This window comes from Diorhabda carinulata, chromosome 3 (genome assembly GCF_026250575.1).
Source record: "Diorhabda carinulata isolate Delta chromosome 3, icDioCari1.1, whole genome shotgun sequence".
NCBI classification, from domain to species: domain Eukaryota; kingdom Metazoa; phylum Arthropoda; class Insecta; order Coleoptera; family Chrysomelidae; genus Diorhabda; species Diorhabda carinulata.
This window is the reverse complement of record NC_079462.1, coordinates 9,569,603-9,583,634: the sequence shown is the minus strand read 5'-3', so window position 1 is coordinate 9,583,634 and position 14,032 is coordinate 9,569,603. Positions and strand designations below refer to the sequence as shown.

The window sequence follows — 14,032 nt, the reverse complement described above, 5'->3', positions numbered from 1 at the left end:
TTCCGAGTAAAAAGATTATTTCATTCAACAACTTTGTTGGCAGATAATTTGCCACAACGTGTTATTTTTACTTAGTTTGCTGTTTATCTTGTGAATGGTGATACTGTTTCTGTGAACTGTCAGCGGCTTTCCCATGAATGAATTTACGACAAAAAATAAAAATAACTACTTCCATACCGACAATGTTTAAGCGACTTAACCCACAATACCCACAATAGAATATCCATAGTTTAATTTTACTTATTGCCACAATAATAAATTTTATATAGTTTTTAAACTAAATTTAGCAATGTACCTCTAGTACGGATGAATTTTTTGTATTTTAGAAGAAATATAAGGAAGATCAGTCTCGTAACAAAAAGAATATGACAGAGAGACTTTTTAAGTTCGTTGCTGTTTATGTAACGCATGATGAAGATATTAAAAAAATTCTAAGTAAGACAACTAAAGTCAAGAACACGATGAAACAATTTGAATCCTTTTGAACTTGGCAATATGCAAAATGCAAAGTATTGTTTAGTAATTCAAAAAATAAGATGCAGAAACTACTGGATAAATAAAATAAAGTACAGATTAAAATAATGGACAAAGGAGTAAATATTAACAAAAATAGTAGAGATATCAAATTCAATGAAATCATTTTACAATCAGGAAAATAGACGCGGAATTGACAAAAAAGGCGCTAATGAATCATATAGAGAGAAAAAGAAATTTTTTGTCAAAAAATCGTTCCAATTTGAAAACAAAAGCTTGTAAAAGCTAAAAAACAAACATAAAACGTACTAAATAAAGATCCAAATAAAATAAAAGTGTCTTCTGAAAATAGACATTTTTACCACTGATGTCTAGATAGGCGTTTATAAACAAAAGGAACAAAATAGGGCCTAGTACTGAGCCAGATTCTATTAGCTTGCAAGAAGACATCATTATATCAACTCTCACAAGCTGACTTATGTTGGTAAGGTAAGACTTAAACCATGCGAGAGGTGTTCCCCTGAAACAGTAGTACTGCAATTTGTTAATTAAAATATTATGATTAACACAATAAAAAATCACAAAAAGTTGTTGCAGTGGAGTAATGGCTGTTTAGGCTAGAGTAGACAGATTATATTTTTAAATAAATTATAGGATACTAGATAGGAATTAGATAATTAGAAAATAAAATAAAAAGGGATACATATTTACCAATACACATGCAGCAGAGAATTGAATAAAAGAAAACAACAATTGGATTGAATAAAATTGAACATTTGAGAAAAACCGTAGTTAGAATGGTACAGTATCCGAATCACATACTTTAAGCCTCCTCATGTTTGATGAATCCATCAGGAAAAACGGCACAATAGAAAAAAAAGAGTACAACAAATCTATAAAGTATAAAAAACTGTTAACTTTGTATAGAAGTATGCGAATGACAACAACATTTGCCAGGAAAATATGGGAGGTTGATAAACAAAGAGAAAATCCATAGAAGAAGAACGAGAAGACGATTAACGATTAAGATAACAGAAAATAAGACGAAATAACTCCGAAGAAAAAACTAATGTTTCAATATTCACTTACCTTAAACTGATATGTTGAAATTAGCGTTGCATACTATCTGTAATAAAGAAAAAACATTGTTAGTCGAAATTTAGAACAGATTTGATAATTTGTACTCCAAGAACATGATGATTTATTAAAAACTACACACCTCGAAAATAATTTTTAATGTTTATAAAATGAAAAAGACTTCAATAAACATTGTACAGTTATGAGTAAATTTGTTGTTTTGGAAAATACACAAATCAAAAACAGAATGGAGGCTGTTCAACGTGACTTTTGTCCATCATTTTCAACAATTATCTAAGTTGTTAGAAGCGTTCAAAGAAGATGACCCACGTGCGTGGGTCTTGTGACGCTGACTACTCCAGAAAACATTTAATTACTGGAACAAATTGTTCTGAAAGACCAGCGCCTAAAAAAAAAAAAAAAGATTGTACCGCAGACTGGCATGTTCCAAACAAGTATTCTAAGAGCATGAGCATTTAAATATGACAAAAATTAGAGCAAGGTGCAAAAATAGGTCGATTATTAAATTGAAATGTTAATTCCTTTAATAGTTGGCGAAAATCAGCTTTCAGACAGTTATTATTTTTCTGTGAGTTTTTTTTTCAAAACATAAGGACAAATAATTCAATATATTATAATTATATAAGTTTTACGTTTTCTGATGCCTTCAGACGTTTAACATTCTGAATTTAATTAACACTATATTCACCCTCGCATAATGGCTTTGCTGTTTATATACCTACACATCGTTGAAGCTAGTATCGAGCTATAATGATATATATGAGGTTGTTGAAGTGCTTAATTTCCAACTTGGAGATCGGAGGTTCGAATCCGCAGTCGAACGAAATTTGTATTAAATAAACCATTTATTCTTAGTCCAAAGGACCTAACCAAACAAGCTGACAAACAAACAAACAAATCCATAAACAGGTGAAGCTAATATAAGGAAAGAAAAATGCAGAGAAATGGGCATGGGGAATGACGACGATACTTGCTTTTACACTCTTCAATTCGCCGAGGGTTATATGTGCAAAGGAGAAAGAAGATCTTAAATAAATGGCGAGAAAAAAAGTACGAAAAATGTGGTCTTCAAATAAATATAACAGAAATACAATGTCTGTGCATTGATTAAAGGACCACGGATCTTATTTTGGAAAATAATGAAATAATGTGATAGCTGTAGATATTCAAGAGTAAATTTCATTAAAGAAGGAACGAATACCGTCCAAATAAAAGCAATTAATAAACAAGGGAGAAAAGATAATAAGAGCACTTAATGGAATTCTATGGAGTACAGAGGCAAACAAAGGAAAATGAGAATATACGATACGTGGCAACTAAAAAAACAAATAAAAAGGAAAATAGAAGATACAGACATGGACGCAATAAGACAAGCATCTAGGATATTAAGAACAAATTAAGAATTAAGGAACAAATTGGTGTAGAAGAGACAGAACCTAACCTCAAAAATTGTTTCTTCTATTCTTTGAGTTTTTACCGAAAGTTAATTATAATTGTATATTTTATATACATTTTTCGGATTTTGTGTGCTGACAATACTCACTTATTACGAATTTTCGTATTAACTGGTTTGATAAGCTCAGATGACATTACAATGGTCAAAAAATCATATTGGCATAGCTCCGCCTTCGGTTGTTTCCTCTATTTTATATTTTATATTTTGAGTCCCCATTCCTACTTCCCTACATACTAACCTCACCTATATCCGTCACCAGCATGATACGAAAGTCTAACCATTATGGTTAATGAGAGCTTTTTCAAATAAAATAGAACATTAGAAACAAAAAATACATCAATTTCAAGTACCTCAAAATTTCGGATGAATTTAAAAACAAACAAAGAAGCGAAGTGAAGAAACAAATACGAGGCATATTTTTTAAGTAAGTACCGTTTTGCGATTCCGGCGCCGCAACCCCAAGGTCGGCATTCCGCACATACGCGCTGGTTACCTACATCTCTTGTCTACGCACTGACGCCATTATAGTCTCATACTTCATTGTGTACGTTGTATATTGAGTGTTTTAGATGCCTCTGACAATCGTGAGTCCAGCCGATTGTAAAGTACGGGCTGTTATACGATTTCTTAGTGCTAAAGTCGTAAAACCGATCGATATTCATCGTGAGAACTGTGAAGTTTACAAACAAAACATTATGAGTGATGAAATGGTAAGGAAATGGGTGAGAGCATTTAAAGATGGCCGCACAAAAGTGCATGATGAAGAACGGAGTGGGCGTCCTTCGGTAGTTAATGAAGATTTGGTGCAGAAAGTGGACGAAAAGGTGAGAGAAAACAGACGCTTTACAATTTCATCATTATGCGACTACTTTCCTCTATATACTCGTAGTGTTTTGTATTGCATTGTGATCGAGAACTTGAAATACCGGAAATTGTGTTCACGTTCGGTTCCAAAATTGTTTGCACAAAACACAACGTTAGGCAGTGCATTGACTTTCCTTGAGCGGTACCACAATAAAGGTGAAGATTTTTTAGATCAAATTGTTACTGGTGACGAAACATGGGTGGCCTAAGTCACATAAGAATCGAAACAACAATCCATGGAATGACGTCATTCATCATCACTAAAAAAAGTGAAGTTTAAGCAAACAATTTCTGCCCGGAAAATCATGTGCACAGTTTTTTGGGACAGAAAAGGAGTATTGCTAGTAGAGTTTCGGCCTCGTAATGAGACAATCAATGCAGCGTCTTATTGTAAGACATTGAACAATCTGCGTCGTGTAATCCAGAACAAAAGACGTGGCAACTTGAGTAAGGGTATCGTTTTGCTGCATGACAATGCCCGTCCACATGTGGCTAATCGGACCAAAGATCTCATCAAATCTTTTCAATGGGAAACTCTAGATCATCCTCCCTACAGCCCTGATTTGGCGCCCAGCGACTACCATTTGCTCCTGCACTTGAAGAAACACCTGGGCGATCAGCGTCTTAAAGACGATGACGAAATCAAAACAGTTGTGATACAGTGGTTAATAAGCCAGCCGGCAGAATTTTATGAGCAGGGTATTCAAAAACTGTTGCCACGTTATTACAAGTGCCTCAATATTTAAGGAAATTATATAGAAAAGTTGATTAAGGTACAGGCTTTCATGTAAAAATAAGATTATTGCGATATCTTTGCACTTCTTTTTCTAGTTCCAAAACGGTACTTACTTAAAAAATATGCCTCGTATATTGATTTTTTTTCATTTCGTAGAAATAATAATTGACTGACTATGCCATTAGTGAATAGAGTATTAAACAGACCTCTCAACGACGTATTACAATATTTCTATTAACAAAATTCAACAATTACGTCACTATGTCAAAACTATTGATGTCGACCTATTTTATGATTTCTGAAGAAACTAAATTGTTGCAATGTAAGGAATTTGTTCCATAATTTAGCCGCGCTCTGTATATGTATAACGTTAGGGGTAACAAATCTGGAAGACCGTTTCTTTCAACAATTTGGAAATATTTGCGGTATCACAGTAATTTTTTGGTACCTACCGTAATTTATAATAAACTACATACATCAAGTCATTTCCAAACAAATTACAATAACAAAAATTATTCAGTGTTTACCGTATGTCGCTTAAATACCTAACTTGGTAACAAGAAAATATCTCTCAGTTACAAATAACACAGACAGCTATGTCATGTTTAAATTTTATTACATTCGATAAATGAGAACGTTATAAAAATGGGTAACAACTTGGAAAAATGCCTCGCTCCTGACTCACGCACTAACATTCCACAAGTGTTTATGTTATCGTCTCCAGATTTTTTTTTCGGTTTTTTGTTAGTATTTAGAACTGTATTCGTCATAAAACAAACACCAGCTGTAGAATATTTTTTCTGGCTTGCATATGGGTTGATCATTATAAAACGAATAATTTTAAATGATCATAAATTAAATAAATATGGTTTATATCTTGAAAAAGTAATGGATACCATCGATGGGGTTCGTTCTTGATTAATTATTACAAATTACTAAATTGCCCATATAAAACTTCTTATTTTATTCAGTACAACTGTTCCATGAAAATACCGTGTCTCAGATTCACTCTTCCAAAGAAATAATCACCATTGGAATTCAAATTCAATGTATGTAATAAGTTGTCTATCAAATTATTGGAACCTTTATCATAACGTCACCATTGAAACTTGTATATTGATGTTCCAATGGAAACAAATAATTCCCCGCGTCGTTTGAATGTACAGCAACACACGCCTGTGTATTTGAGGGCTACAGAAAGTTTACTATCAATCAGGTTTTGCGTAAAGCTACTTACTCAATCGAAATGTATACTGGTAAAACCAAGAGTGATACAACAAAAAAGACAAAGAATATTAAGTAGAACGATTTTTCTTTTCTCAACTTCATCCGCATCACAATCAATGTTGCAAGTATCTGAACAAACAAAAGAATTATTGTTTCTTCCCAACAAGGCCGGTAACGCTTTCTTATTATTGTTTCCCTACCAGCGGAGTTCCGGCTAGAGGGCTAAGATGAAAGAAGAGAAACGGAGGGGATGAAGTGCTCGCTAGCGTCCCTATCATGTCTTGGAAAACACATCCCAAGTATCTGTCAGTAAGGTGGTATTATAGTATTAAGAGATATCAATTTCACTGGCCACCATAAGGATTATAATACAGATTAAAGTTTTGAAATCTTGAAATTATGAATAAATCCTACTATAGACGAGCGAAGTGACCCTATAAATTTTCAATCATGGTTTATGCAGGGTGGGTCATAAATTTGTACACTTTTGAAATTGCCATGGAATAATTGGTAGGCATTTCGCTGGTGGCATTCCTGAAACCTGACCCTTAAGTTTTCGAAAACTCATCGCCATAACTTTTACTAAAAATTCATGAAAACTCAAATCAACTGGAAATAGGTTTGGGCTGTAGAATATCTCTTTTGAGCAAAATCAATTTGTTTGGAAACATTACTTCAACTACAGGTAAATTCTTGTTGGATAAGGTTCTGCTATTATGATGCATCCATGTTTATTGTTATAATCCTGTGGTTGGTAAAAATCACGTAGTATTTTCATATATTTTGCAGTTAAAAGTTATAGTAGCGCTGCGTGCATTTTGAACATATTGTCCCCAAAACCGTCACTTTTGGGGTAAAGGTTTCTGATCAGTTTTACTCATTATCTTCCAATTTTTGCACTGTTTTTTGAAGAGATAGAAATTCAAGTCCGGTTCAATATCTGATGCAATGTCATTTATCAGGAGTGTAGAATAAAATCATTACCTACACTTTTCTACTACAGGGTGTTTCTATATTCGACCGACAACGCTCTACCACAGAGAGATCTCAATAAATGATTCTTTTTGATATAGGAATACGAACCCTCATGGTGCCTAGTCGCTGAGATATTGGTTGTACAAAAATTTTGAATCAAAAGCAAAAATATCAAGAACGCCTTTAATTTTTTTTTTCAAATTTTAATAAAGTAATATTTTGACATAAACAAACTTTGGAAAAATTTAACCAGGGGCCCATTTTAGCTTCATAAAAGGCTATTAGTTTTTCAACTAAAAATAATCAGGCAATTTATAACAAAATTGAAAAAGAAATGCTCCAGTGGCGTAAAAAATAGGGGGACAAAAGTAACAACTAATCCTGACAGCGGCCCACTGGTTCAATTTTGGTCAGCAAATTTGAAAAAAAAATTAAAGGCGATCTTGATTTATGACAAATTTTTAATTTTGAACACCTATATCTCAGCGACTGGGTCTTGTATTCTTATATCAAAATAAAACATTTATTGAGGTCTCTCTGTGGTAGAGCGTTGTCGGTCGAATATAAAAACACCGCGTATAATGAGTTTATTCAAATTTAGCAGAAAATGTGACGCTATTAAAAATTGATTGAGTGAAATGGATGTTGATTTTATGAAAGTTCTGCATATTTTACCAAAAAACTTGCTAGACGAGGTGCGGGATATTCAATAAAAATACTGACAGTCCGCTTCTTAAAGAGCCATTGACTGTCATGATACTCTCTTAACTTGACAAGGATGAAATTAAATGTCGCACAAACATTTTAAAAGCTTCTTACTACGTTCACGGTTTGTCGACTTTTAGCCTTTTTGATATATACCGACTTCTAATAAACCTTTTTTAACAGTTTTATTGATATTTTCATATATTGTCTTTTTATGAAACAAAGTAATGATTTGACAGTTTTTTTCTTCGAACTTTGAAGAATTATAAATCAATGTATAGTTAACAATTTTTAATGAATATTATCATAAATACGGGTACTAATAAGTATTTAAAGTAGTATCTACGGTATATACTCATAAAATACAATAAATTCGAGATTTTTTATAAAATGATATTATCTCATGTAAAAATCGGCATTTTTCGAGTTTCTATAACTTAAATATGAATATCCACGCATTACAACGTTTTGTAGACTTTATTGATTCTATTAATTTGTTTCTTTTTTGATATTCCAACATCTGCATACTACACGATGTTTGTTTTGAACTGAGTCTTCGGGAAAATGAATCAGAAGCACACCTTGCCGACCTGAACTCACAATCGCTGTAATATCACATGTCTTGCAATTAACATATCTCACCAGTAACTACTCAATTGATTAACCGTCACATCAGTTTAAGGCGAGTGTAGGGAATGATCACCAATTTTGTAGCTGCCCAACTTTTCTTTTACTATTTAAATCAATTATTGCAGAACAGCGGTTTCCGTTTTTCTTCATGCACAATTTCCAGAGGCAACCATTACTTGTAGCGTTGTTTCCGCTAAATTTCCTTTGTTTTTAGATTTTTTGTGATTAAAAACCGTATTACAAGCCGCACTTCGCATCTGGTGGGATTTTTATTTGGAGCTCCATCCAGGATGGATGGAAATTTTTCATTTGTGATTACTGACGGCCGACTGATATGTTACGAACGCAGAAAGAAACGTTTCTTATGTTCTGAATAGCTTTCGTATCGGATATTAATTCTTATCAAGATTAGGAATAGAAAAGCCGGTATGTTTTATTTGGAATTATTGATCATATTATTATCTTACGTTACAGCATTATAATGTGAACTGTAATTAACTGGCCTAATGGGGTATTGATTAAAGACAAAAATAGAATAACGGGATGGGGAGGCAGGCGTAGGTCATGTCAGATGGATATTGTCCGTTTTGTTAGTGAATTTCAATTTTAGAAGAATGAAAGTATTTTCGAAAGGAAAAAACAGTGAAAATAAATATATTATGTCAAGTATTCAAATGCAATTTATAATTTATAAAACAGCTATGAAAGTTAAAATATAAAAAGGTGTGATGTGCTACGTAAATGTTTTTCCCAAAATTTTTTATTCAGTTAAGTTAGCCAAACGCTGCACGGTCTCTATCGCAAAAAGGTTATAGTACAAAAAAAAGTTGCAGATAGAAGTTGTATAAAATTTAATTTCCTATAATATTTATAATGAATGTAAATAGAAATACAGCAATGTTAAAATATTTGTAAAAACCTTTTTTTGTTAGTCTTTGACCTCGAATATATTAAACGCGGATAAGAGGTGTTGACAACATTGAGAAAGCCAAATTTTATGTGTATATGATCATTTTGCTAGTCCTTCGTTTTTCTGAATGTACTCTATGAAGTTCACAAATAAGATGTTAAAGCAAAATTGACAACCATCAACTCAAATCAAAGGATTTTTTATTGGAACCAGAAAATGTGGGCACGTAAAAATCTATAGCTAACAGCTTTGCTGTATAATTCATCAATTTAAAAAGAATCAGCACAGTCAGTCTTGCTGTTTGGTTATGTATATTCAATTTAAGTTAGTTTAAGAAAATTTTTTTCTTCTCTATTCATGGTAGTGTCTCTGAAGTCTCTAAAAAATTGTTTCCATAGGGCTCTAGTGATGAATATAGACTCCATGTAGTTAAGACTCAAGTAGTGAGGATACGAATAATTCACTAGTCCCTTGTAGGCAGAATGATACCCCAACTATTAATGAAAATGACACGGAAATCATAAATTAAACCAAAAAATGTTACATCGAAAGATGGGCACTCCTTGTAAAGATGTCTTCTATCTTGATCAAAGAAATGGTCAGAAATAATAAAAAAAAAACATTTTGAAGAAATTTCGATCTAATTAATTAATAATTTAAAATTAGGGTTATTATTGTTTAATTCCAAGTTAATATAAACGTAAAGCAGAGATGCTAACAATTGACATTTATAGTTCCAATCATTTGATTTATTTTCACAGCAAGTATAATATTGTTATATGGTTTCTTATGAAATTTTAGATTTTTTGTTCTTTTAGATCTGTAACCTACAATTTTTACATTTGTGTGGGTAAATTGCTAAGAAAACTATTAAATACCTCGAAACGATACTACTGAATAAACGTCTATAAACAGAAAAAAATAATAGAGATATATAAACAGGAAATATGGAAAAATAAACGTTCGAAACTAAAGTAGTGAAAAGGGTTTAGTGGGTTGAGTTTTAAATTTGAAATTTCCTACGAAAACCGAACGCGGAAAGTCTGATAAGAATTTCGTTCTAGGTTAGGATTCACAATCAGCTGATAAATGATGGGTCGGCAATCTCTGGCACGAGAGCCATATGCGGCTCTTTGGATGTGAAGTTGTCTCTCTTCCGTGGCAGATTTTATGGATTTTATCAAAAAATATTTAAAAATCGTTCTAAATCTATTAGCGAGGATCAGGCATGGGTTCTATCTCAGTGACTTACACTTGCTTTGTTTCGCCTCCTCCCTCGTGACACACATCAAGCATGGCTTCATACATTCATCTGAAGAAATCTTGAGAAAGATCAAATATTTTCCAGTATCTGCTAAAACAGTTTAAGGAAGAATAGCTGGAGTGTCTTCAAATGTAACATATTTGCAGGTGGAAGATATTCAACTTTCTTCTGCATTATCACTTGTTACCGATGACTCATGCAACATAAAAGGTACAATTTGGTCTTTTTGACAGATATATGTCTTCCTAATATCCAAAAGAAGAACTTCTAAGATTGCTACCACATTTGGGACCAACTAGAGGAAAATATATAGCGAAAGTCATGCAAAATGCCTTGAAGACAAAGGAATCAATTTAAATAAAATCATTTTAATAGCAACTGCTGGAGCCAGAAACATGACAGGGAAAAATAAAGGAGAGACAACGATTCTTTGGAACAAATAAACCATGAAATTCTGCACCCACCAACGCTTTGTTGAGGTTATAAATATGGTACCTAAATTGTTAATAGCATCTTGTCAAAAGCACTCTACTATCACCAGTTACTTCTAATGGTTAAACGAAATGAAGACTCAGTATTACGACCTCCGTCTTCAAAGATAAGGTGTTGAAATGCATTAATCACCCTGAATGGAAGAACGACAAATCAGAGCGAAATTAAATGAAATAAATATAAAATTGCAAAGAAAGGAAAATCCAGCCCTTGTTCTGGTATGATTGCTTGGTTTTGAAGATAAGAGAAGATTAATTCTATTTGCAGAAGATATTCAGAGGGGTAAATTACTTAATTTTCAATTTTTAAAGCATAATCGCCATAAAACCAGTGCAACTTTTAACACAAATTATCTCAGCACACTAAAACATTAAAGATGAATTTGCTGCCAGATTTGAGCAATTCAAGACAACAAAACCACTCTAAAATTCATAGTAAATCAAGTTTGAACAGTTGGAAATATAGGAATGTATGTACGTAGCGCAACAAAAGTGGACAGCTCTGAAAGAAATGCCGCGACAAACTAGAGGCTCTTATATTCAACGCATGAAATAGTCTTCCAAATTCCTACACTGAAGAAGTTCGCTTTTTCAGTGCAGACTATTTATGTATGTATGTATGTATGTATGTATGGATGTTGGAGAATCGTGACTATCTCCGGATCAACATATTCGTACGAGCAAGCTTTCTCTTGCATGAATATAATTAAAAGTAAAGTGAGAAGCCAGCTAACGAAAGAAAATTTGAAGTTATGTTTGAAAGTTATGAGCCAAATTTTCTAAAACCATGCAAAGTCATCCCCCCATTGAATTCGTTTGCTCAATTGTTTGTTATTACAGTACAATTTGTTGTTTGTGTGTGGTTGTGAGTAAATGTTTAATTGTTTTAATTCAAATAATTGGTTATTTTCCCATAATTTCATATAAATATGTTTGTATATTATGTAATTTGTTGAGAAAAACACTACAAATGTTGGAATAGATAGATATTTTTTCATGTGAATAAAAATTAGTTTTTTCTACCAAAAAAAGTTTATTTACCATTTTTTAATGGCAACAAAAAATTCTGTGGCTCTGTAAAAAATTCGAAATTGAGTAAATTGTAATTTTTGACTCTCCTGACTCAAAAGGTAGCCGATCTCTGATCTAACTTAACCAATATAATAGTTTCTGTGATGCCCTGTAGATTGCTGCGCCTAAACTACTAATCTAATAAACGTATGGTTTTTATTGAAATTTGTTATATTTATAGATTTATCTCTAAAAGTGAAACAATCTCAAAAATAGTCAACATTTCTATTCCAGATAGTAACAGTCTAAATTTTAGTGGGCATAAACTATATCTAGTATTAAAAATACTACTGCAGATTCATATAGATTCAAATTAACCGATACATGGAACCTATTTCAACTAAAATTTGTCATTTAAGCAATTAAAAGAAATGAAAATACATCGTTAAATACAATTTATATAATTTTATAATGTGATTTTCGTAAATTAAAAGCATTAAAAGCAACGTAAGGAATTTTCCTATAAAACTGAATTGTGACTAAAATGCTTTTACTACATTAAAATGCGTTCTAATAATGGGGAGTTAGTTCTTGGAAAGTTATTTACAGGTTTTTTCCTTTTGTTCGGTGTACTGCATCTCGTTTGAAATTCTTCATTTATTAAAATTGTGGAGAACAAAAATGCGGATTTTACATTCTTTTCCGCAATGGACTTATTCTTTAAAATGTCGGTATGATAAAAATTAAGAGTTTTAATTTGGTTTTGTTAATAAATTTTAAATTACATTTTACAAAAAAATATTTATCAATTAAACAATTTAACGAAGAAGAATGGCAAAAATGTAAAATGAAACAGATTGGAGTTGTTCATTACAAAGCTTGAAATTATTTTAAGAAAAAGAGTTCTTAATGCTCCGGTAATTATTCAAATTCGAATAATTCAAACTACATTTTCATATATTTCAATACAAATATTTTGTACATTCACAAAATAAATATAAATATAATAAGACGAACATGCGGGATAGATAATATCAATGACTGGGTACTGGATAGAAAGATAAAATGGAATGAGCACGTTGACCGCATGACGGAAGAACGAATTGTGAAAATATCAAGGAACAAATCACCAGCAGGACAAAGAAGCCTTGGAAGACCTAGGAAAAGATGGAGTGATAACATCCCAGGTGACTGAGCAGAGGCAATGACGTGAAGAAAAACAGGCAATGATACCTATACACAGCAGGAAGAAGAAGACAAAATAAATATTAAATTTAGAGTAGAACATAACATATAAGAGTATACTCGCTGGCAAGCTGCACTATGAGGTTACACACTTTTTTTATCCTCACTGTATTCAATCATTTATTTCTTTCTTCACTTTCCATTCAGCTATTGGAAATATATAAAATTTACACTTACTGTTTCTGCCTGTATTTTTGCACTAAAAAACTATTAAGAACCAACAAAAGTGTACGGAAACTCATCTTGGAGAATGTCAATATGGAATTAGGCCCAAATTATAGAAAAATGAAATTCATATTCTATTTATAGACTTCAATTAAGCTTTCGACAGTCTGATAAGAGACATACTATTAAAAAAATTGCAGGTCCCAACAACATTGATAGAGCTCACCAGAATGATGATGACTAAATCAAATATAATTAGGAGGGTCGGAAAAACTAAAGAATTCGATATAAATCGTAGAGACGTCCAAATATTGGCATACGCAGATAATCTGGCCGATAATTACGTGAAGTGTAAAGAGCCTAAAGGAAACATTCTTGAAGATCGAACAGGAACTAGAATCAAATAAAGGGAAGAATAAGTATAGGGAGTTGGAAAGAAAACAAAATGGCGCTTGACCTAAGAAAAAGAAATATATATTCGAGGGAGTTAACAATTTTAAATACTTAGGAGTGACAACTAACAACCAAAATGAACGAGGAGAAGAAATCACTTAAAGGTTTCACACAGGCCACCGATCATACCATAAATTCCGGTCTCTTATGCATAAAAATCAGTAGATGTACTGAAAGAAAAATATACAGTACAGCAATAAGGCCAACAGTAATCTATAGAGGAGAAACAATGAAACTTACTCAACACCTTTGAAATGAAATGATACGAAGAATATATGGTCCAAAAAAAGTTAGACGAAGAATATAAAATCCTTGTATGAAATTAGAG

General features: G+C 32.3%; 1 long non-coding RNA gene across 1 annotated transcript in view; it reads right to left on the bottom strand.

The window, feature by feature from the left end:
• Nucleotides 1-14,032, bottom strand: part of LOC130891018 (uncharacterized) — a 252,160-nt gene that overhangs the window by 215,289 nt on the left and 22,839 nt on the right. The window contains exon 2 of the long non-coding RNA XR_009058818.1: nt 1,564-1,600. This is a non-coding gene — a long non-coding RNA (uncharacterized LOC130891018). The remainder of the gene's footprint in view (nt 1-1,563; nt 1,601-14,032) is intronic.